This window comes from Zootermopsis nevadensis, unplaced genomic scaffold (genome assembly GCF_977971745.1).
Source record: "Zootermopsis nevadensis isolate Lab colony 2312 unplaced genomic scaffold, Znev_1.0 Znev_ptg000006l, whole genome shotgun sequence".
Classification (NCBI taxonomy): Eukaryota; Metazoa; Arthropoda; class Insecta; order Blattodea; family Termopsidae; genus Zootermopsis; species Zootermopsis nevadensis.
Window position 1 is genome coordinate 848,673 of NW_028259138.1, and position 26,529 is coordinate 875,201.

General features: G+C 37.8%; 1 protein-coding gene across 4 annotated transcripts in view; it reads right to left on the reverse strand.

Moving 5' to 3' along the window:
* LOC110827939 (uncharacterized) overlaps positions 1–26,529 on the reverse strand; it is a 343,471-nt gene that overhangs the window by 81,368 nt on the left and 235,574 nt on the right. Inside the window, exon 10 of one of the 4 annotated variants that reach the window (XR_002542509.2) lies at positions 21,219–21,334. The exons of the other annotated variants lie outside the window; for them this stretch is intronic. The gene's annotated coding sequence lies outside the window, so the exon portion shown is untranslated. Of the gene's footprint in view, positions 1–21,218; positions 21,335–26,529 lie in introns of those variants that run through there. 4 annotated transcript variants of the gene reach the window in all.

The following is a 26,529-nucleotide window of genomic DNA, read 5'->3' on the forward strand; positions in this document are numbered from 1 at the left end:
CACAAACATCCCTTTGGAAATTATATATATATATATATATATATATATATATATATATATATATATATAGATCAACTCGGTATGTTGCGATGTGCCGACTGTGAAACAAGAAATGACATGGACACTTTGCGACCTTGACATGCATCAGGAAATTGCAGTGTTGTTTACTGCAAGAAAAATTGCTTCTTGGGTAAGGAATGAGGAAAGAACATTCCCCCGTGGGATGTTCGAACGTAAGAGAGCACTCAGACAAGGTAAGAGACCTAGAAGATAAATGTGTCATCTTCATGTACTTGACACAGCACAGACTCATTCTTCCACAGTGTACAGACTTTCACAATTAAAAACAATGAGTATGCTTACAAGATTGGAGTCTGAGAGTGAATCCTTAATGTGGAGATGAAATCGGCCTGGCCGATCTCTTGCTTAAGACTCCAGAGAACTTTACAGACTTGGATTACATTTTATATCGACAGTCTTCTTTACAATTTGTTACTTACACTTGGTTTTTCTTCATGTCAGAACTTTACAACTCCTACTTTACACGAAATTAAATTGAATTCAATTCTTTACTATCAGTTTGTTGTATCAACAGCCAGAAGGCCAATTACAGATACAGCACAGAGATGAGCACACGAACACAATAATAAATATAGAAAGGTGATAATTGACACCGAAGTTAATGTAGGATCTTAAAGAATGTTCCGTATTAAATAAAACGGCACTTACTGCAAATATAACCTATGTATGATTTGAGGTTTTCACAGCGGTGAGTATGAAGATTTCTGTCTTCTGGCGACCGCCCTGATGACGGAGGCAGTATGACCTCTGAAACGTTAGTAAACATCGACTATACTACACAGCGCAACAACCCAGAAGACGGAAATCTTCATCGCCCTGATGACGGAGGCAGTATGACTTCTGAAACGTTAGTAAACATCGACCAGACTACACAGCGCAAGAACCCAGAAGACAGAAATCTTCAAGAATAACCTAATTTCCAGTACTGTAGACGTAACAAATGTGGCATAAGAAATTATATGTGTTGCAGCTATGTGGTTTAATACCTGCTGCGTTAATTTACTTTGTCAGTAATACGTGTGTATCTGCAATAAACATCATTAAGACCCGAAGTCGTGAGAACCTCAAATTCTATTGATTAAAAATCACATCCAATGTTGGATGTAAAACTGCAAAGTCGGCATTCTGAAAACATGTATCCGAATTTGGTCCACCGTTCATATTTAGGCCTATATGAGTCTGAATGTTACCTTAAAAGTAATTTATGCTCTCACCTGAGTACGACTGAACCAGATTAAATAATTTACATTTTACGAAGAAAATTTTCAGATCAAGGAGTTGACACAAGAACATGAATTTGACAGGTATTATCTGCTCTAGAAAGTCCTTACACCGTAGGAATTTAAATTTACCATTCATGCATATGTGTAGTGTCCGGTTTGACTGAGATCAAGGGATTAAGGCATAAAAGTGGGGCCATGCAGCCGAGAGATCGCGTGTAGCCGATTAAACGGTAATTTGTTTACCGTGTACTTTCTTCATTTGGGTTTAATCATGCCCACTTTGAGGATCCCCTTCCAAAATCCTATAAGTACTTATAGGCTGGTTATCTTCCATTTGATTTAACTGTAGTTACCAGTTTTCTAGGTTATTTATTGTCTTTATTTGTTTCCGTAATAAAATAATAACTGTAATACTGAATAGGCTTACAGCGATAACACGGAAGCAATGAGAAATAAAAATATGTGAAAATTAAATATTATAGTAACAGACACAAATGAATTAGGTTTATATTCAGAATAGTTCTGAGTCCAATAGGAAGAGTGGTTTAGTTATAGGAAACTGATGAGTAAGTTTAGAGATGAATACTCTAAAGAAAAGTGAATATTTACAGAAAAAAGGCACTTAAAATACGCAGGTAGAGTAAAGTGGCAAAACAAGGAGACGGAAAAGGACCTGTCGTGAATCCGGATACTAAGATGTAAAATTATCTTCTAAGACTGAAGGACAAATCTCTGTTATTTTCACACTACAATCTACCTTCCCTTTATATGTTCTTGTTTTGTTTTTTACTATAATTCCTTTTTTGCTCGCTCACATCGTCAGTGGCGTTCACACCTTAACAGAGTTTTATGTGGTCACATGTTTCAAAATTGCAAGTGTTAGGTTCAATGTCTACGAATTAATTACACCATGAAGACATCCCGGACAGTGGATATGTTGCACCACTTCGACAAAATGAAGTGGTCAACATCACGTTCCGGCCGCTGTATCCCCCGTAAAAAGGCCCAGAGCCAGTCTGAACGTGATGGTAAAAGTTTATTTTCCTTCTCTACCGGTAATGGAACCCCAGACGTTCGGCCAGTAGAATAATCAACGTAATGGACAAGTTATTTGTAATAATATTAATTCAATTCTAAAAAATAAATTATGAAGAAAATAGGTACAAATTAACTACTTCCAACGTAATTATAGCGAGTATTATTTGTTGACAACAACTGACAAGAACTTCTCTGTATATTATTCGCATCTTCTAGTACTAATCCAAACTTCAACACCTTTAACACGAAATTACTCCACTGGAGCGGCCCAAGAACATTTTAATGCAGTTTTCGCCCTAACATAATCTTTTACTAAGATCAGTTTTATTATTATTCTCTTGTCTCGTCTGAACAAGCTAATGTAGCAGCAATGCTCTAGATTTATATTCGGAAGTCGACCATAGCGACTGAGGTCTTTCGTGATTCTCATCAATCTACCCTGGTGATATACCTCATGGATAATGAGGGATCTATGCCAGAAGGGCGTATCAACAAAACTACTGATTCAAGGGAGACAACATTCTTGCCCTTATTTGGTTTGACACCTGTGCGTTATTAGTGTTTATATGCCAAAATACAACTGTCTGTATCTCCGTGTAGTATAGCTTCAGCATTACGCCCTTCTGGCATGACATATCTCCCGATATTCTATGTTGTTATAAATAGTATATCCGATTGCATAAATACGAGGTGCAATCGGAAAGTTTCAAGACTGTGTCAATAGAGGGCGAACCGGATGTAGTACGAGCTTCTGCCGCTAGGGGGTGCTGCCTACATTCATAGTGAATCAGTGTGCCAGCCGGCATCATCGAATTAGCATTTGTTTCTTAGTTACAGGCGTTTTGGTAGTGCATTACACCGACCCTCCTGCGATTTCGGAATGGCGGATTTTCATGAACAAATCAAATTTTGCCAAAGACTCGCCAAAACGGCTACGGAAACCTATTAAATGCTAAAGCAAGCATTTGGGGAGTCCGCAATTGGTCGTGCACAAACTTTTGTGTGGCATTCACGTTTTAAAAATGGCCGAACCTCTGTCGATGATGACGAGCGTTCTGGACGACCATCTTCGAGCACAACGCCCGAAAATGTTACGAAGATTCGGCAGGCCATTCACGAAGATCGACGTCGTACCATCAACGACTTGTGCGACATTGTTGGGATAGGCTATGGGACCTGTCAGCTGATTCTAAAGGAAGAACTCCACATGCGACGCATCGCAGCCAAGTTTGTGCCAAGGCTCCTGTCTGAGGACCAGAAGCAGAATCGACTTCTCGTTTGTCAGGAGCTCAAAGATCTTGCCGGATCGCCGGATTTAGCTCCGTGTGACTTCTTCCTCTTCCCAAAGATGAAAATTCAGCTAAAGGGAAGGAGATTTGAGACGATAGAAGAGATTCAGGCAGAATCGCAGATGGTGCTTGACAGGCTGACAAAGAAAGATTTCCAGGGATGCTTCCAGGCTTGGCAGCGGCGCTGGGATCGTTGTGTTCACTCCCAGGGGAACTACTTCGACGGTGATGGATGAATTTAATACCTGAGATAAGTGTACGGGTTTTTTTTTATTTATATATTTATTTATTTATTTATTTATTTATTTATTTATTTATTTATTATAGGCGCAGTCTGGAAACTTTCCGATCGCACCTCGTAAACTAAGATCTTCTGGCGTTATAACCTAGATACGCTAAAAGACTTTACACATTGTATTAACATGCAACTTTGTTCAAAAAGTGTAATTAATGATGTCGAACACACCAGTGAAGACGTTCGTAAAGTCTTCTCTGATTGGTTAAAACTTTCGTTAAGTCCACATTCCGCAAACCACGAATAAAAAAACTACACATTTCTCAGACGAATTAAAAGACATGTCTAAAGCATTGCTGTGTATGTCCCACTCTTATGCAGTTGACTATCGGCGTTATACAGTTAGCTCACCAGGTCTGTTCATGCGGGATTTTAGTGGATAAAGTGGCAATGGGACAGGTTTCTCCCCGAGTACTTCGGTGTCCCCCTGTCATTATCATTCCACCGCTGCTCCATATTCACCCACGTATAGTCAGGGATAAGCAATGGGCGCGTTAGAGGCCCGGCTACACATAATCTTACACCATCGCAACAAAAAAGACACTACACATTCATCACAGTAGGTCTTATTTCTCTTGCTAGACATGATTCAAATTAACTGGAGATATACGAGTTTGGCCATGTATTGAGACTTCCATGGAGATGTCATAAATATTTATGTCATAAATTATACTACATATTAAGTATCAACTTGAATTTGTCTTAAATTAAATTTATCTGACAAGATTTCACTGAAATTGTAAGTATGGACATTTTCTAAGCCACTGTTATAAAAATAAAATATAATTAAATCTGTATAAAATAATTCGCATTCCAATGTAAACACCAACTGTACTTCGCAATTCACATTCAAATATTATTAACAATTAAGGAATAAGACTAAGATTATTCACTCGTTTGTGACCCACTAGTAGGTATACACGACGCGGTAAACGAGGTCGGTACATTTTAGAGCTCAAAATCCTGCTGCTATGGCAACTCAAGAACAAAGGCCCAATAATTAACTTCGCTGTTTTACACAGTCTGATCCCAAAATAAAAATTCTTACAGACATAGCTTTGCTTTAGCCTTCAAGTGATCGTTTTCAGCTCGTAAATTCAATTAAAGAAGAAACTTACTCAATTCTACATAAGGATTTCAATTCATAAAGGAAACACAACCTGAAGACCTTACAAAACATATTAAATTCATTACTAGGCGGTATAACAATGCGGAATTTTGTCTGAGAAAATTACCCCCACAATATGAGTTAAGAAGATTTCTGTCTTCTGGGTTGTTGCGCCGTGTAGTCTGGTCGATGCTAACCAACGTTTCAGAGGTCATACTGCCTCCGTCATCAGGGCGATGAGTATAAAGATTTCTGTCTTCTGGGTTGTTGCGCTGTGTAGTCTGGTAAATGTTTACCAACGTTTCAGAGGCCATACTGTCTCCGTCATCAGGGTGGTGAGTATGAATATTGCTGTCTTCTGGGTTGTTGCGCCGTGTAATCTGGTAGATGTTTATTAACGTTTCTGAGGTCATACTGCCTCCGTCATCAGGGCGATACGGTAAGTATGAAGATTTCTGTCTTCTGGGTTGTTGCGCTGTGTAGTCTGGTAAATGTTTACCAACGTTTCAGAGGCCATACTGCCTCCGTCATCAGGGCGATGAGTATGAAGATTTCTGTCATCTGGGTTGTTGCGCTGTGTAGTCTGGTCGATGTTTACCAACGTTTCTGAGGTCATACTGCCTCCGTCATCAGGGCGATGAATGTATGATCTACAGCTAGAATGCTTCAAATCCAGGATATTGGCTTAGTAAATCAGGTGTAAGCAAACTAACTGCCATGAGGGTAACACTGGCAACCAATGGTAATTATGTACATCACCTTCCTTAACGTTCAATAACTTGACATGCGCCTTAGTCCCCTTTTATATTCCATTCATTTCTCAAAATAAACAGAAAATGTTTCCTAATGTCTATTAAAACTCGACACTTGTAAAGGCAATATGGAGTATTTTCTTAGGGACAGAAATTTAACTATAACATTTTTCTTTCGTAAAATGTCCTTGAAGGATTAATCTAAGAATTAATGTACCATTATTCTCTTGCGCTAGTCACTCGTGTAACTACATAAAGCAAAAGAAATGTTCTCCGGTGAACGTTTCTAGTACGCCACTGCTGTGTTCTCATTACCCTCAGCCATCCATCCCTTTCAAGTAATTCCCATGCGCACAATACAAAACGAGAAACCTCATTAACACAAGGTTGTAAAATCTTAATCATATTCCACCTAAAAAGAACAAGTACAATGTTACCGCAGCTAAGAATTAAAGAGCGGATATAATTATATAAAACACAGAGCCAAACGCAACATACTACTTTGCTCTCTACATTCATATTACTCTGCAAACTTCAAAGTGGTCTTTATGTAAATTATAAATGACGTAATTACACTACTCTTAACATTTATTGAACTTTCGAAACTGTAGTATATAAGTTACTAGAAACACTTCTTAATTCTCGTATTATTAATCGACGTCTTTCAGTGCTGAATCCTGGCTTTCAATAAACACATGTTAAAATCTCGTTAGTTACTTTCCTCATATAAAATGTATTTACGTAGTAATATTTGAGGTTTTCAGGTCGATCTGTCTGAACATAGCTGTCTTCTGGGTTGTTGTGGCGTGGTCTGGTAGAAGTTTACCGACGTTTCACGGATTTATATATGTAATGAACTGAAAACTGCAATATAGATATCACATTTGTTACATGAAATTCGAATAGAACTTCTCCTAATTAAAAGTAAGAATAAATTCAAAATTAATTAATTAATGAAAGATTGATGTTCAGAGGTTTGATACACGTGCAGTACACTCTGCGAATAATATCCTTGCTGCCACAGAACAAGTTTTTAAAACTGCTACAGTATTTATGGAGATGTAAGATTTGAGGTTCTCACAGCGGTGAGTATGAACATTTCTGTCTTCTGGGTTGTTGCGCTGTATAGTCATGTAGATGTTTGCGATTCATCGCCCTGATGACGGAGGCAGTATGACCTCAGAAACGTTGGTAAACATAGACCAGACTACACAGCGCAACAACCCAGAAGACAGAAATCTTCAATTATGGAGATATCTGCAGTGACTGTTTCTAACCCATTACACACATTGCATTAACGAGTAAACTTTGTACCCAAGAAGTATATAAGCGTAACGTTTCTTAAAACTCACCAAACTGTAGTTTTTCAAAATTCCTGAATATGACATAATAAAAATTACGGTTTGTTGCCTAATGGGACTAACATCGTAGTGACATATGACACTATTGTTCTCTTTTGTTGTTGTTGCTGAATGCGCTTTAAATTAACATTATGCTTATCTGGATAGAGTTTACTGAAATGTTTTCTTCCACTTTTTTTAAAATACGCCATTAGGAAAATCTAAGAAGAGCTCTACTCAATGTTAGCGGCAGGATTATTCTGGAAATAAAGTCAGAAAAGTGCGAGAAGCAGTGAAAGTTGTAACTGTTCCAAGGACAATTTCTTAAGACAGGTCTTTTCAATCCCAGACGCAACTAAATGTACCCTACTAGCTGCTGCTTTAACATTAAATAACTTTTGATTTTGTCCAGAATGTTTTACACGTTTCAATTTATTGTCAGAATAAACAGCGAATATTTCCAAAAAGGCATTAACCATTTAACTTTGTAATTTAGACGCGTTGTGTTCTTTTAGGTAATGAACTGAAAGTTTAATGATTAATATTTGTATGAGCTTCGGTTACAAATATTTAAAGTTCGGAGTATGGTCAAAAGGAAGGCGGCTAAAGAAATTTTGGTGACAAAAGCCTCGACGTGCTTAGACCGGAATAGGACGAGGTGTTCAAACATCAGCCGACTAAAGACTGGGTGCAATGTTTCGAAAGTTGTACAAACTGCGAACATGAAAGAAAATTTATCTGCGACACATTATGTAATAACATCTAGATGTCTCTGAAGTTTCGTTTTACCCTCTACGTTGTGGAAGATGGTACTATGTGCATAGCTGTAGTATTTTCTGCATAAATCTAAATATATTTTTTATAAATTTCTGAGTCCTGCCATAACTTAGCTAAAGCTTCGAAATAGTTTTATGTAAAATTGTAGTTAGGCCTATATCACATAAAATTTCTACACACAGGTAAGGGTCCTGTGGTACTTACCAAACACCGAGACCATGAAAACGTATGGGGCAGTCGAGGTATAAATTTACACTTTCTTGACCTCTGCACTAGAATAAGGTGAAAGGTCAGATTCACTCCCCATCAGTTTTACCCCTGTCGAAGCAACACCCATTAGCATTTGGATGGGATGCTGGGTGGGCCCTATAGACTAGTTTGGACGTAGTAACTGAGAGGGAAATTTGTTGTTCCTGCAGAAAATCGGACTCCAGTCTTCTAGTCCGCAGTCCATCAACTGACAGCTATCTCCGCTCCAAATCAAATGCACATATTCCAAAATTAATTACTTTAATTTTGTTCTGTGTTTCATCTTTACCCGTCTTTCTGCTTTCATTCATAACGGTCCATTTGTTTCTAAACAAACTGAAGTGTTGATTATGTTGTTTCTCTTGTTTTGGCGCCATGTAAACTCGTCGGCAGATGTCAACGTTTCGGAGAAACATACAGTATCCATGCCAAACTCCGAAGAATGCTTCTCCGAAACTTTGTCACATACCGACGAGTGTAAACGTCCTCAAAACCCAGGAGACCATCAACATCCTCACCGCTGTAAAAAAATATAGATCGCAAGCAGTTTTAAGTATTTCCTGTAAATGTGTAAAATTCACTTCTTCGGCTGTAAACGGACCGAGCAGCACAGCTGTCGAATTTGTACGCTGATTCCAGCGGATGCTTCATGTTCAGTGGAAAACTGTATACACTAAAAGGGTTGCGTTACTATTGTTCCAGATTACATGAAACGCTGGGACCTGTTCACGCATCTCTGCAAACGGATAAGTTAGCAGAGGATCGCGTTGAATTTAGTATCAGAGCAACAATCCTGGCATTGCACTACTGGCAAAAGGTAGAACACTGTCGCATTGCAATGCTTTCCAGTGAACTGTAAAAAAATCGTTATAAAACACAATATTTGTTGCTTTCAAATTATTTAATTTGGTGAAGTAGAAACCTAATGATTTTTATTTATTGCCCTAAATAGTTTATAATATTAATTTTGTTACTTCACATTTAGTAATTTTTAAATTACATCAGGAAGAATTAAGATTGACTGTGTACAGGGTACTTTAGAGAATATTTACACTAAACGGGATACGATGCAGGAGGATGGAGAAATTTTTATAATGAGCTACTATGTGGATGATGAAATCAAGGATGATGAGAAGGGCGGGAAATATTGCGAATAGTACAATGTGAAATGCGCACAAAATTTCGGTTAAAATTCTAAAGTGTATAAATCACTCAGAAACCAAAGGCGTCTATATGAGATGATTTTCAAAAGGGTTTTAGGAAACAGGGCTTGGGCTTTGAATTACATTAACATGTTTTAGGTCAGGCAGGCTCGTTTTAACAAAATAATACACCTTCGGGTTGGTTGGTTGGTTATCAAAGAGCTTTTCATATAACAAAGTTTTAACCTTGCACTGCAATTACACAATTACTAACGTAATTGTACAAACAAAAAGACTGACATAGAGAACATGAAGACTACATCAAACGGCATTTAAGTTATTTATATTTCATAAATTTTCACAGACACCATCTTGATATAGCACATCTTAATATAGCACCAGACTTACAGTAACATATATAAAGGCACTGAGCACATTCGACTTTCACGAACAGTTGTGTTTAGTTTCTGTATATATGTCCGTTAAATTCCAACGGGCCTTCTCTTCTACATATATATATATATATATATATATATGTATATATATTCACGTTTATTAACACTGTCGCGTAGTTGTCGGTATCATCAACATCACCACAATTTGTAACCTCATACTCTAAAATGTTTAACAAGTGTGTCCATTTATGAAAAGACCCGACCCATTTTACTCAGACTCGGTGAAAAAGACATAAATTAAAAGTTTCCGAACAATATACCTTTTTGTTTATACAATTTCACTTTAAGGATTTCTTTACTTAATTTATCAAATGTAGATATACGTAATGTTTTGAGTCCTTAGTTTATTTAGATGATACTACAAGTCTGTTGTGGGTAATACCGTTCATAGTTTAACTCACTTCATTTCGGTTCGGTTCAATTACTATATTTTAAATTAAGGGTGAATATAGCATTAACGTAGGCAAGATTCCAAGAGGAGTTTTACTATTCTTTGTCACCACCTTACCCTAGGTATTAGAGGTGCGTTTATATTCATTATATGTTTCATAGAAAATGACTCTTTTGTGTACAGTTTCCTTTCACACGTTTTGTAAAGTAAATCTGATACTGAGATATGAGTCAGTGGATAAATTATCTTGTGTTTACTTAAAAAATTCTATGCAATTTCTAAATACCTCCTTAATGGGCTTCCATTCATAAAATTATAAAAATGTAAGTGAGTTTTACATTAACTTTTACAAAGTTATTCCATGTTTTACGCTCTTTTCTCAAGACATAAACAGCAGTTAGTTTGTGGTCTTCTGGGATATGACACTATGTAGTCTTGTACAGACGTTTCGGAACAGTCTACAGCGCTTATCATTAGATAATCTTACGATGACAATAGCTTTGGTACAAAAGTAAGTCATCAATTACAACGCTGCACGACATCGTAAAACAGAGGATCACAATCCAAGATTCTACCATCGTGAAAAAGAGTTCCTTTCTTTCTTTCTTTCTTTCTTTCTTTCTTTCTTTCTTTCTTTCTTTCTTTCTATGGGGCAACAGCCCGAAGTCGAGCCTTGGCCTCCTCCCATGTGGGAGGTTTCATTGTCCTTGAAACGTGCATTTATGAGTAGTGAGTGACCAGTCCAATGCCTCTGCACAATTTCTACTCAATCTTGATTTGTCTGCTAAAGCCATCTAGTAGTGAATCAGGAGAGACTTGGGTGAGGAATGGCCGCTGAATTTTGCTTACGAAACATCTCGTATCATGCTCGTAAGGTTCTTTTATATGCCGTAAATCTACGACATGGGACCGCCGGCTTTACTTCCCCTTCCATTCCGAAGGAAGTTGTGCTATGGACTTTTATCATCATTAAAAAAACCATCGACCTCGGCCGGGTTTGACTCCTCGAACCTTGGGTCCAGTGGCGCGCACGCTAACCACTCTCATTAAATTAATTAGTATTCAATTTACTTACTTAATTAGTTAAGTGGTCACTTAGTTCCGTGGTTAGTTATTCATATACATACTTATCTGATTAGATAACAGGCCTAAGACGGTAAATTTGATAGGCTTCTGGTATCATAACATCGGTGCAATAACTTTTAAAATGATTGATGCATTTCAACAAAATTTGATATGATAATATTATCAAAGACTACAGCATCCTTAAACTTTATAATTGCCTGTAATAAATAATGCCATCACGAAGGTCTTCTTAATTCTGAGTTTAAGTAATCAACATCGTAGAGGAGAGTCCAGTCTGAAAATCTCACAGTATCTCTGACGGTCAAGAAATTCTTTAGTTTTATGGAACCTGAAAATCTATTTCCTTATTTGCTATTCTCTACCAGACCGTGGAATATAAAAATTGGCTATTTCTGGGTTATAGCGTCGTGTAGTCTGGTATACTACAACCGAGTAGTCAGCCATCTTCGGGCTCACCGCCGTGGAAACCTCAAAACCTACTTAGAGTAATCCAGTCCGCACCTTCACAGTCGATATCTTGTAATATTATGGTTCCATTTTTGCCTCTGTCTCCGAGTAGTTTTCTGACTAAAATTACGTGTGAGATTCTCCTCTCACCTTGTGCGAACTGCCTTCTCTGCTCGAAATTAATGCACCGCTTAATATAAAGACCTCATTTAATGTAGTAACAGTTCCAATAGTTTCGTATTCGGGAAGTCCTCATTTCAGATCTATCTTGACTAGGGTTTTTCGTGGATTTCCTCAGTTTCTCGAGATAAAGGCCGTTATTTACATTAAATTAGGCCACAACCGCTACCTTCCACATCCATTACACTGTCCATTATTCAGCCTGACATTCGACTCTACATAGTCCAAACTACGGACAGTGTCGTTACATAAAACAAATAAATATGCATACTAACTCAAATAAAATTCACGCAAAAGAAATATAAAGATAATGTTTCCCTTTGCTAAATTATTGTAAGTACTAATTTATAATTCTCCTTGTCTATGCAACTGAGAGAACGAGACAGTTATAAGCTCATACAAGGAGTTCTTTAAAGTAACATATTTTGATAAAGGGAGAGTATGCATAAATGCTCCGAATAAAATAATATTGGCTTATTAACCAAAGGATGTTTCATAAGATTATAAACTACAGAATTTACACTAGAACTATACATTATTTCCCTCTGGGGGTTGTACCTGTGTACAGACGCAGTCTGAATTCACAGGTGTCAACGGTCCAGATATCTGAGTTCAGTGAACTGTGTGATGTTCTATAGTTACAGACCCTCAGCTATAAACATCAGTAGCGAAACCCGGCTCATAAATCTAAGATCTTCTTCCACATAAAATAGTCAGACGCACGCGAAAAATAACAATGCGTTAGTGTTTCTTGCATTGTGCCAACTCTAAATTTTATTGGTTCCCGGGACATTTCACTGCTGACATCAAACATGGCCACTGGCAGCCTTGATAAGCGATGCAGAATTTTATCATATTGCGTTCTCATTGGAAGTATTCCACATCGTTCCATCCACATGAACTGAAAATCAAGGCTGTTACGTAGAAAGACAAACTATGTCTAAATATAGTGTTGGTCTAATAAATTATTTTTTCCAAACTTATAATAACATTGTTTTTAATTTTGGACACCTTCGTATCAATTCGGGTGAATACGTTCAAAACAAATAGCATTTTTATCTAGAACGAGTTCCGATGCAATGGCGTTATCGGCAGGAGGGTTAATTATTCAGTGCTGACCGCTGAAACCATGACTGTCCGCTCAATTTTCTGGGAGTTTATAGATTATGTTTCAAAGGGGTTATCTACTGAACCTTTCTACCTGTATTAGAAGAGTTCTAATAAGCTCTAAGACGCACTCCTTCAGTCAAAAGTTTCTCAAGAAAGCTTGTCTCCGAAGAGTTAAAGAATTTCATATCTCATGCCAAATATTCTGCCTTCCATGATTATTTGTGTCCTCGATCATGCGCTCTACGAAACTTCGGTGCTGTTAGTGGTGCCACACAGGCCTATTTTAAAGTGAAAAGTGACGTCATCTTTTTACCCGGAAGCACTATTATAGTTAAAAATTCTTAACGGCACTGAAATGAAGAAGTAGGTCAGAATGAAATGAACTGAAAGGTGCCAGTAGCTGGATATCTTTCGATTTAAAAGAGCTTAAAATTTTATAAAGTTGTCGTGATAAAAAAAAATTCACATAATATAATTATTTTTTATTTTATTCTTTTCCGCTTTCTTTCCTTCCATAGACCACAACAAGTCAAGTGGGAATTTCATCTAAATAATATTTAAGCACTCATTTCCAGCATGAACGAAAAGACGTCTCCACTGTCAAGATAAAATACTTAATACTGTTTATAGAACAATCACAATTTATTCTGAGAATCATATAAATCAAATACATTCTTTAAAATTTCTGAGTTACTGAATATTATAGCAGATGGGTCATATAGTTACCACTGTGCTTAAAAGGGACAATGTAACTCGCAATAATATTACTGCCTGGAAACCATGGCGTCCTGTTGAAGTATACAGGAAATTTCATTTGATATTCCACATGTTTTGAGAACAGCCGATATTACCATTCCCAGCTGGGAACAGAATTACCAGCGAAACATCCATTTTTCATCAAATTGAAATGCGCTCCTAGGTATCAGGGCGGTCTCCATATATCAGCATGACCAGCGCATGAGGACGCAGATCGAGTAGGGGTAGTTGAGTAAGGTACGCGGCAGTCTGCCTTCAATAACTGCGCACAGATGGTTCCAAAATTTGTTACATTATGTTCAAGTTTTTAATTTTGAGTCAAAATTATAACTACCACGAATACAGAGCCTGTACTATATAAACTGTGAAGATTACACTCGAAATAAAGGTGGTATAAGTTTAAGTGCCATAATAATGAATGAAAACTATACCTCACACTTTGTAGGTTTTGAAATTACTATTCACACTCTGAGGGAAGAACATAAGATAATGTTTGCAGAGGAGATGCTGAAGAAAATATGTGGACATACGAGAACAAGAAAGGAATCAACAAAGAGTGGAATACAATACCTAATCAAGGTAATAAAAGTGTGTACTCTTTGGCTAATATATTTGTTTGTGTGTGAAGAATGACGCGTGTCTGACAAGCAGCGTGAAATGGGGAAATGAGAAATTCATGAACAATTTTTATTAAAAAGCACAATTGAAATTCATTGGTGATACGGATGGCTACATGGGAGGAAAATATTAAAATTTGTCGTAAGGAAATAAGAGTGTAAAGATGTCGACTGAATGGCTCGGGATTAGGTCGACAGGATCATGACCATTTGGTTTGCTCTTAAGCTGGAAATGTCTTGACAAATTTAGTAATAACTTGGAATTTGATAATTAGTCAACATGTTTATGTAAATACAAAGAAGAAAACAAATTTTTGTCTGCAGAAAAGACACTTAGAATCAAATGCACGGAAATGTGTTATAGCAAAGAAAATCACAAGATCTTCACTGTAATTGGACAAATGTTGCGGTTAAAGAATTACCACTTCTTCGTACCCGGGATATCTCTGGTTCATTTCTCGCTACGGAAACCGGGCATCCTAAGGATCTTTATGGTTTTCCTCGGTTCATCCAGGAAAATACTGATACTGTACTTAAAGTGAGGCCTAGAACGCTTTCTTTTAACGTTTAACACTTCATTTTCCATTAATAATTATCTAATTTAACTCAAAAATCCTAAGCTACTGACAGCATCGTTAAATAATCCGAAATTAATTAAATGTATTGTAATGGGAAATTAGGTGGTACAGTTAACAACGAGAGGTCTCTGGAGCATCAGACAATTATCAATGTTTTTATCTACTGTGCATGTTACGTGTTAGTATTAATTGCTTTATGCTACAATGAAGACTCTGGGACGATTAAAGTGGAAGACGGAATTATGCTAAAGAAACTATGTGGATATACTCAACACTAGCCACATTAGCTTAACTTCTAATTATTATTAGTTGTAGTTAGGGTAGTAGTGCTATTATAACTATTACTGATTGAATTCAATTTAATTGAATTATTATTTTTTTCCCGTTTCCTGATATTTCTGCGCTTGAATCAATGGTAAGCTCCACTACTTAAGCTTTGAATTTATTATTATTATTATTTGGTCTATTATATATATATACTATATGTTTAGTTTGTTTGTTTGTGTATATGTATGTTTTATCAATGTTTGTCTGTCATTGGCTCCTCGCTGTTGGCAAAATATAATAATAAATTAATTGAAGTGAATTATTATTATTAGGCAAGCAGGCTGGCTGTGTGAAAGAAGCCCTCAACTTGAGCATGTAGGCCTAGCAATATCGTGAGAGACGTACGAAGCCACAGTCCACACTTTCTGATGACAGGGATCCTTTATAATGGCAGAGTGCTATGTACGTGGCGAAGCGTTCACAGAACTTTGTGCATTCTTGCACGATGTTCGCCAGCGGTCCGAGACGACCGAGGAATTTCATTCCACAGAATACATCAAAACAAGTCGTAATGCTCGTATAACCTGGGATAAGAATCTTCCCAGGCACTTTAATAAACTCAGAGGCCAGTAACGTACTAGTACTCGTATTTCCTTACCAGAGGCTTGAGGGCACACAACGCTTACGACAGCCGACACACACTATATAAAAGCAATAAGCCATTATCTTACTTGCGTGTTTACAGACTCCAGAAGAAAATATCAACATAAAATGTTTTGCTCTGAGAATGTCATTCGACAAAAAGAAGACTGTGTGTGTGTGTGTGTCAGTAGGGGGTGTAGATGGTAGAAACGAAATCGGTTAAGGTGTTCAAAGGAAGTTCAGAATGCAAGACTGAGTTATGGAAGAATGTAAAACGTGTATTCGAATATCAGATGGACGTTGCGTGGATAACTGAGGTGACCCAGGTTAAAAAAAACTACTACATTTTCTCGCTCGATGAAAGCTAAAGCCTCACTGTACGAACCTTTTATTGGTTTTCAAAATACATTACTAAATGCAGCGTTTATTTATGTGACCTGTGTTAGATACATAAATGTATCTGATCTTAGATTAGTTAGTAAAAATCTTACAGAACTATCATCTTTACATTTACGTTTTTGTTTGAACGGAGTGCATGAAACGAACACAGAATTGGGAAGAAATGTCTGCTCGTTCATTTATCATCTCCAATACCACTCAACAAATTTATATTAAATTCAGTTTATACTAAAATGCATGACGGTAACGTTTAGTTGTGTTATTAGTGTCCTTGTATAATCTTTCCTTTATATGAGGCTCAAATTCTCAAATTTATAAACACAAATTCGGTAACAAATTAATAAGTATTATATTAGTAAACCCCTTCTACACGATGTTGACAAATTTGCATAATGTGGAGCTCCACACTTTCTGCACTTCATAAAATATTATTAAGAAAATTAGATAAGGATGAGATGGGGAGGCATGTAGCACGCATGGTGAAGATGATAAATGCGTACAAATTTTTTTTAAAGAAAAGGAAAGGACCACTCGGAAGACCTGGGAGTAGAGAGAATGATAATATTACTATGGATAATAGGGACGTAGGCTTTGGGGATGTAGATTTTATTAATCATGCGCAGAACAGATCCTAGTGACGGGCTCTAGTAAACACAACACTTCTTTGGGTTCGATAAAAGACGAGCAATTTCTTGTCTAGCTGAGCATACTATCAGCTTGTCAAGAAGGGCTCTGTTCCATGGAGTTTAATAGCAAGTGTTCTCTTCTTGGGAATAATTTCCACAAATACAGACTCTCACTAGCTCACAGCAATTTCACCTAACCTCAGACATGTGTACCATCGTCGGGGCTAATCTGTGCGCTCGAGATCAGTTAGAGGGGGATCAGAGGAGTGGGAGTGTTAATAGATCAGGGAATATTAGCCATATTATAAATATTATTTCCCAGCGACAGGAATTTGTGGCTCACTGTCTCACTTCCTGTATCTGTAATTCATTTGGTTTGCACAATGCATTCGTTTTTCTTCTACCAGCAAGCTAGTGACGCAGGGTAAACGCACCGATTTACCGTGAATAGAATACAGATATCTTTATAACACCTCCATACCGAAATTCATCATCCGTCGCCGTCGAGTATTTTCCAGTTCGCATTACCCGGATTTGAATTTACGCTCGATGGCATTACCCTAACTGAGGTTTTTCGTCATCATTCTCAGTCCCTGCAAGAAAAATCTGGATATTATTTACGTAGGTCACGACCACTTCCTTCCATACCCTTTTAAATTCATCGTTTATAATCAACGTATCACTTGACGTTACATATTCTATGTCCTTGATGTTTTTAACCAATCAATCATGCCTAATGTCAGGTTATATAAGCACAGAAATCAATCATACCAAATGTCATGAGTGGTGCATACCTTTAAAATTCGTTTAAAAGCTTTAACAAAATGTACTATTCTTATTAATGACTCTGAAGGAACTAAGTTTCCATGACGACGTGCAACATCTTCATATGAAAGCTTCTGAATTCAGAAATGAGGATTCCCCTGGTTTTATAAGAGCTCGCTGCTTCAATCTGAACCGCCACCTGCTGCAACCAGAGCCATCTATCATCTTACACGTCAAGTATTCCACTTGTTCAACCCTTACCGTATATACGCTGTATACATTATCAAGAGGCCGGCATTGTTCGAGATCGCAAGAAGCCAGCGACATGAAATTTCTTGTAATCGGAGAAAGGGTTAAGAAAATTATGCTGCTGTACAGCCTAAGGAGCCATGATGTGGTAAAGCATTAGCAACTTGGGACACAAAGACCGATGGAGATTTTGTCTTCCTGCTCAAAAAACTTTTGGGGTAATAGGTTTTGATTAAAATAGGTGATGAAAAATCCCACTATAAGCAGAATTATAGGTTTTCTCTACCCCTATTGTTCATGCACACGGGAGTAATGTAATTACATCAACATTTTCAAGAGTAATGGTAACTATTTGTATCACTTCTTTAATCAATAACATTGTATTTTGCGCACAAAGAACATTTATGGTTTCTCACGATGGAATAAACAGCTATCATTTCCTTAGGTTGCCTTAACCACTTGTCCTTTCTAATGGAAAAGCTTAATGTATTATTTTCGGTATCAACTGGATATTTATGTATTGGGTTATACGGAAAGTTTTTGTTTTTCCTAACCCAACAAAACCATAAATTCGGAAGTTTATTGTCAGCTATTGGACCGAGTAAATGAATGCCTTAAAGGAAAATGTAAACATATAGTCAACATAAAAGGAGTTGCCTTAAACCAGGACAACGCCAGTCCCCATGTAGGTTCAATCAGGCACCAAAAATCAAAGGAAATGAATTGGCAAATTTTGGACGACCCGTCATATTCACCAGACTCGGCACCATCCGATTATCATTTATTCTGATAATTCCAAAACCAATTTAAATAACAAGAAATTTGAAATTTTCGAAGACGTTAACGATGGTATCCTTTCGCATATTTTGAATCAAATCAATAAGTTTTTACAAGGCCGGAATTGAAAAACTTGTGACACGTTGACAGACGGTAATAGTAAGCAATATAAATTATATAATTGATTAAATACTGTAAATGTATTGTGCAAAAAAGAAAATGATTGTAACTTTTCATTTGAGAAACGCAAAACTTTTCAGTCCAACCCTATGTTATATAGACGAGCCTCGATTTCAAAGAATGGTCAATCAGAAGCGATGTTAAAGCCAAACGCTCTCTTCGAATTTTTTTGAAGTTGACACAACTGCAGTTATCCTTATTACGTGCAATTCTCCGTCTAAGAATAAACTGATAAGCACTGTCTTCAGTTTAAACTATATCAGGGGTTCATGCTGCATTTCCGTCATGGCTGTACTTGGTTCTTATATGAACCTACATAGGCCACGTGTCTTAATCATCAAAGGTAAATATATTAAGCTATGTTCTCATGTTGCTATGACAGCGAACGTGGAATATTTCCTGTAGAATCTGTGTCCCATAATCTACCTCTTCACCCTAGCCTACTTTAGAAACACATCCTCCGTTCGATGTCATGTGACCGAGGAAGAATTTTACTTTTGACAATGTTTAAAGTTTAGTGCCATAACGGCTTATCCTAGTTAAAAATTCCAAAATTTGAAACTAGAAACACTTTTTTCTTTTTATATGTTTTCGTATTTCGCCAAATAACAGTTCTCCCATGGTCTCTAACTTATAGGACACGCTATATATTACTTTTTTAAACGTTTATACGAGAAATATAATTATAGTCAACTTAAATTTTCTTTTAAGTTAAAATTCAAACAGACATAAACGTGAAAAATTAAATTTGCCCGGCAGACCTTCTCTGTATCGCCGGTAGGCTTTTGGTAAACTGAAAGAACTGATAATCGCTGATGTTATCTCTATTACGCGTTCGCTTTACAGATATCTTACAAGCAACGCCTTTGAATCACAGAGGTGCTACTCCTTCATTGGCATTATGTCAAGCCTTTTGATGCAGCAGTCAGCCAGCTACTCACTCGGCTGTCTCCGGAACTACTAATTAGGAAATCAATGTTTACGTCTGTAGCACAGTGTCTACTGGGAAGCAGGAACAAGTTGACCCTTCAATTATTCATGTCTGAAGCACCCATTCGCGAGTTCATAATCTAGACAAGTCTGACCTCACGTTTAGCCGCTAATCATTATACCTCTAGTAAACAATGTGTAACTTGGAGGCTAGAACTTTGTATCCTGTATGTATCAAAGAGGAATACTCGGAAAGTCACCGAGGATGCGCTTGGAGTACAAATAAAAACCATTCCTCGTCATAAGATGTATATCAAATAAAGAGGCTTAACTAACATAGCCTTTTCACGATTTGGATATGAGCCCACGTGCGCCCGTTAAGACAGCCAAGAATTAAATTAAGAATCCAAACTCATTATCTTCAGCCGAGCATTGAACGACAGCAAGAACATAGCCATGACACCCCCCCCCCCACCACCACCACCACGTCTCAACTAGGGTCATCTTTGTCTTCGTAGCGTCGGTCCTAGCCGATTTATGAACTCTGACCGTGACCAATGCTCAGCTTAATTTGTTATACTCCTTAAAGTACAATTTCCCTCCAATCCCCTAAAGAGTAGGTAATAATGGATCAGCCAACACTACGCAAAACGTCATTTATTTTACATACTATGATACGTTCCAACTACAATAATCAAGTGGTACGTATAAATATATGAAACGACAGTATCGACCATTGACTTTAAAATAACCTCAATGAAATGTATGCACTCAATTTTCTGTTTCACAGTAATTTCATATAATTATGATTATGTATACGGGCACATCAGTTTTATTTGAAGTTAAAATACAGTCGTAACGTAATAATAATATACTACGAATTTTATTGTCTTTTGCAGGAAGGTACTTTCCTTGTGGAGAATATTTATGTTATGAACACAGCCTACAAGCTCACTGCCTGCACCCGTCTCATGTATACTTTTCCTCCAAATTTATGGTTGTGTTGTGTAATAATACTGGGTCTATTGCTGTACATCTACATGTTAATAGAGAAGGTAAGTTGTGTTGCTGGACTCTTGTTATAAACACTATAGCATCCACCACCATGTTGCATTCTTCAAGGCCACACAAGGACTTAACACCCCCTTCCCCTCCTTCCAGACGGATCGAATTCAACATTACAGCATTTGCTACGCTGCAAGTTCTATTCTGTCTTTACTCGCCTGCGCTCCGCTATTCGTGTTGCAACGTTGCACGATTTTGCTATGACCATAAAACATGCAATTTGACCACAGTTGCTTGTGAAACGCAAATATAACACATCACGATCCATAATATCAAGATCCTATATTTTAAGTCTTCCACATTGTCATTTAGTGACGTGATTTATGTCATTCCAATTGCATTAGTCCATGAAGTTAACAAGCGTCACTTTAAAAGTTCCTTGTGGCCGATCCTTTGCTCCCCGGGGACATATCACTTCATCCTCTAGGGTCCTCTAACCCTGTGAGGGAGCAGGTGCGGTGCTAAACGGTCGGGGTGTGACGTCAGTGGAGAAATGTCGCCATATGCCGCTCGGTGCGAACTGTAACAAGTGTGTGTTCAGTTTCCCGCAAGATTGATTCATGTGCCTTATTAGTTTTCATTCACCCGAATATAATGTCTCTCTACTACCAAAACAAAAGTGTCTTTGTGAAAATGAAATTTCGAATCATTTTCTTGAAGATATCGCTCTCTGTCCGTGACAATATTTCCACATCCTTTCCAATACCTTCACCTGTTCCATGTTCACTTCCTCTTCATCACTGTAGCTCTGGTCGGATGTCTACTTGATCCGTGTTCAATAATACCCAAATGTTCATCACTGCGTTCCAAAGTCCTGTTATTTGACTCTTTCCTGAAACAATCTATTCGACAACTTTATAGATAAATTTTAATAGTGTTGTCCGATCTGCAACTACATCTTTAAGTGACACGATTTCTCAGCCGTGTAACCTTATAGGCCCTGAAGATGGACGCGTTATAATCCTCCGAAACTCTGTAACCACCTACAAACCTACACCCAGAAGATTATAGTCGATCTGTTATTTCATGGCGCTGAATCAAGAGTCGTGGTTCATTTTATGTACAATGTCATGGTTGGTTTAATTACGGGAGTGGTTATGGACTATTGAAAGCTTTCTCACAAAGAGAGCTAGGGTAAGCAGAAAATGATCAAGGATAACTGATTCCCCGGCTGGTATTGAAACAACCAACCTCCAGAAAGCGGGTAGTAACGCTGTGACGCAATGGGGTACTCTTTGCATGACATTTGTCTGTGGCTCTGTGCAATTTGTCATTGGTCCGATTGCGGTATCAGAGCTACGTGCAATATATTTCACTGCAACTGATCTGTGTGCACTCATCACACACATGGTGAGAGTCAAATGGAATACTGACCTCACTCACGGTTGTCATGACAACGCTTGGTGGACAGTTAAGTCATGATGCGTCCAGTTTAATTTAATGTTATCTCGTAAATCCCTTTAAAATATAAAGACTTTCAAGTACTTCGAAGTGCAGTAACATTTCTAAATGATATCCAGGATATAACGGGGAAAAAATTAAGATCGCATTGTGATTCCTGCTATTCGATACAGAATATCGAAGAGTTAAATGGCGCAGAGTCATCGTCGTACACAGAGGAAGCCATTTCCAATAAATCGGTTTCATGAAACTGAAAACACAGGCGTCACCCTGATGATGGAGGCAACAAGCACCTCCGATACGTAGGTATATTTATACCTGACTACACAATGAAACAATTCAGAAGATAGCCATACTCATTCATAATCACAGCTGACATGACTATTCAAGAAACTGAGTACTGCACAGAAGCAAATACTATATTCTTTGTTCAATATTAAGCATGTAACTTATAATGTTAGGCGAATGTGTGCTTTGTTTAATTATGCTCTCGCTAGCTCACTTTATATGGAATCGAATGACAGGATGATTACCGCACAATAAATTGTAAAATATATGCTGTGGCCTTATTTAAAATGTTATCTAGGAATTTTCCTGGAGGAGACTGAGTAAAACCACAAATTGCCTCAATGAAGATAGTCTATTTCCATACAGGAATTCGAAACCAGGACTTCGTCAGCATGAAACACGAATTATAACCGGTCGTTCGGAACGCTACTGTCATCATGTCGAATATAATTGAAATGAAAATCATAATTAATAAGACAGTCGTGGAACGACAAAAGGGTTAAGGTAAGAGTTTTTGGGTAGTTTTGAACATAGACCTCCAAAATATTTTTTTCGAACGTGAATCAAACGTAAAGACAGCCACGACCTTCTACGTGCATAAACTTCATGAACTCGTTTCAACTAAAGTAATTATTTCATATATTAAAGAAATCTGTCTGTACGTGCTGGTAATAATTAGTAACTAAGATTTTTTTAAATGTATTATACAAAATGTGAGAAACAAGGTTATCAGAAAACCTTCTTTACCAGCCTATTGGTCAGCAAGCAGAGGACCGCTTAGAAATCCCCTTCCGGCCACAATACGAGGTGCGATCGGAAAGTCTCAAGACTGTGTCAATAGACGGCGAACCGGATGTAGTACGAGCTTCTGCCTTTAGGGGGTGCGGCCTACAGTCATAGTGAATCAGTGTGCCAGCCGGCATCATCGAATTAGCATTTGTTTCTTAGTTACGGGCGTTTTGGTAGTGCATTACACCGACCCTCCTGCGATTTCGGAATGGCGGATTTTCATGAACAAATCAAATTTTGCCAAAGACTCGCCAAAACGGCTACGGAAACCTATGAAATGCTAAAGCAAGCATTTGGGGAGTCCGCAATGGGTCGTGCACAAACTTTTATGTGGCATTCACGTTTTAAAAATGGCCGAACCTCTGTCGATGATGACGAGCGTTCTGGACGACCATCTTCGAGCACAACGCCCGAAAATGTTACGAAGATTCGGCAGGCCATTCACGAAGATCGACGTCGTACCATCAAAAACTTGTGCGACATTGTTGGGATAGGCTACGGGACCTGTCAGCTGATTCTAAAGGAAGAACTCCACATGCGACGCATCATGACAACGCGCCAGCGCACACCGCCCTCAAAGTTCGGCAGTTTTTGGCCTCAAACACCATGGCCGTCATCCCGCACCCTCCTTATTCGCCGTGTGACTTCTTCCTCTTCCCAAAGATGAAAATTCAGCTAAAGGGAAGGAGATTTGAGACGATAGAAGATATTCAGGCAGAATTGCAGATGGTGCTTGACAGGCTGACAAAGAAAGATTTTCAGGGATGCTTCCAGGCTTGGCAGCGGCGCTGGGATCGTTGTGTTCACTCCCAGGGGAACTACTTCGAGGGTGATCGATGAATTTAATACCTGGGATAAGTGTACGGGTTTTTATAGGCGCAGTCTAGAAACTTTCCGATAGCACCTCGTATATGACTTGGCCAGATCCGAAGCTATTTTGTTTGAGACCGAAGTACCAGATTCAATTCTGAAGGGCTTTGACGACGGTAGTTTGCACTTAAAATTATTCATTGTCAGGATTTTTTCCATTGCCTGTTCTTTGAAATCACGACGTTTCGGAGGCTGGTTCTGTCTCCGTCTTCAGGTGAGAGGTACCTACTCTGTTGGGTCCCTTAGGTAGAGCTAGTCTCTATCACTGGACCAGATGCACGGTTTATTTCCTAATTCGCTAAACAGGCAGAAAATCTCTTGCCTGAAAGAACTGGCAACACAAGTGGACATATGTCAGTTCTGTATTAGGTGAACTGTCCGAAAGTTCACAAGTCCCTCGTGATTCAAATTCCTCAACATTTAGACTTTTGGTACTTGAAATCTTCCTCCAGGGAGGGTTTGTAACACCAAAATGCTGAAACATGACAACACGTAAGCAATGTAATTTCAGTCGCTTGCCCAACGTAAAAGTTAGTTTTAAAAATTATTGCTTAAACATACGTGTTAACTTTCCTTATACATATTAAACATATGTATTTTGTTAAACTCCATAGAACGAATGTTTGGAGGTATTAGGACATTAAAAAATACAAGTATAAATTTAAAGCACGAATACATTTAAAATATTCAAATAAATAAAAAAGACTACAAATATGTTCTGGAGATTAGACTAGATCCTAGTGGCAGAGAGTAAGGCCTGATATTGCAGATTCGGGTTTCAACAAAGCATTGAACAGGCCGTGACATAGCTGAAGTGGTTAGACGCCGGCTTCTCACCGCGGAAGTTCAGGTTTGCTCCCAGGGACGTCCATATTGAATCTGTGGTCGACAAAGTGGGATAGGTTTCTCTTCGAGTCCACTGCCAATATCATTCTACCGCTGTTAAATATTCACTCATATATCATCTGTGGGACATACAATAGGCCCTAGAGGCCGTAGTTCGGTAGAGAGACAGTCTCGCCCGACCGAAATAATAAAAAAGGAAAATTCTCTAACCAGTTGAGAGACTGTCAACTGCTGAAGAATCTATTCACTTAATTAATCATAGCATTCGCTATTTATTTAGTTACCCAGTTAAATGTTTTATTAGTCATAACAACGATGTATTTTCGTTATGTTAGTCAATAGTAGGCTTATATTTCCGAAGTAACAAAGCTAGTTCTAATGCATAACATCCACAGAAGATTCTTAGTGTTGACAGATGTCGGGAGATATTTCCTTCATTCATCTTAAACAAGAAATAAATGCAAGCTAAAAAAGCCAAATCCTTTAAAAATATATCCTACACTTTAGAAAGTACTCTTGAAATTAAGGTAAGTGAAAAGTCAATTGTGTTCTCAATAATATTTAAAATTCTTCTTGATAAATTTCCCGCGTACCTTCTACTCTAACGCAGCAGTTTTAAAATAGTTCTGCCTTCATATGGTTCTTAATGATGCATAACAACTCTATGCGTTATTTAGTGCAGAACGAGATGAGCTTTATAATAAGTCTGGAAGCATAATTGGGAAATAAAAATGTAAAACCACGTTAATTACTGAGTTTTAACATAGTGGTACTATTGATTTTCAATACGTTAAATTTTATTATAACGTGCTACAGGTGGCTTTTTACTTACTGCTAGGGAATTAAATAGAAATATCTCTACAATTTATAGCAGTTTATGTGGTACGTATGGGAAGTCGTTCTTCGTTGTTTATTACAGGTATACGTCACCCATTAACTGCTTTTCGATATTATTACTGAATTACTTTTTGATACCTAACAAGGAATCGCTAAATGCAATCTACATTGTATTCACAGCACGCCAACAAATATGGCTTCCTGCCTATATCTACAATTAGTATCCCTACCGTCAATAACATCAAATGAAGGGAGTTTTAACAGTGATGTAGCATCGTCGTTTTATTCATCGAGGTCTAACTTTCTTTAAATAATATATAAGAATTCGTAAATAAAACATCACACATCAGCATTACGAAGATCAACTGTTTAAAGGTATTCGAGAATATAATCCTCGTTTACAGCCAAAAGTATACGAAATACACGAAATGAAGGGCTGCTGATTGTTGAAGCGGGTGGACATATAATCTCCATTGGACTTTAATGGACTAATCGGCTAATTTACTACCCTAAACTGTTTACTGGAGGTTCAGTTCTATAATCCTTGAACTTGATGTTACAGTCTTTAGTATAGCTACACCCAGTCGCCTCCCTGGAATATAAAGCCCACTTCTCCATGAAATATATTCCCATTATTCATTTGCTTAATTTAAATCGTCTCACTCCGTGGACCTTTTGACAGCC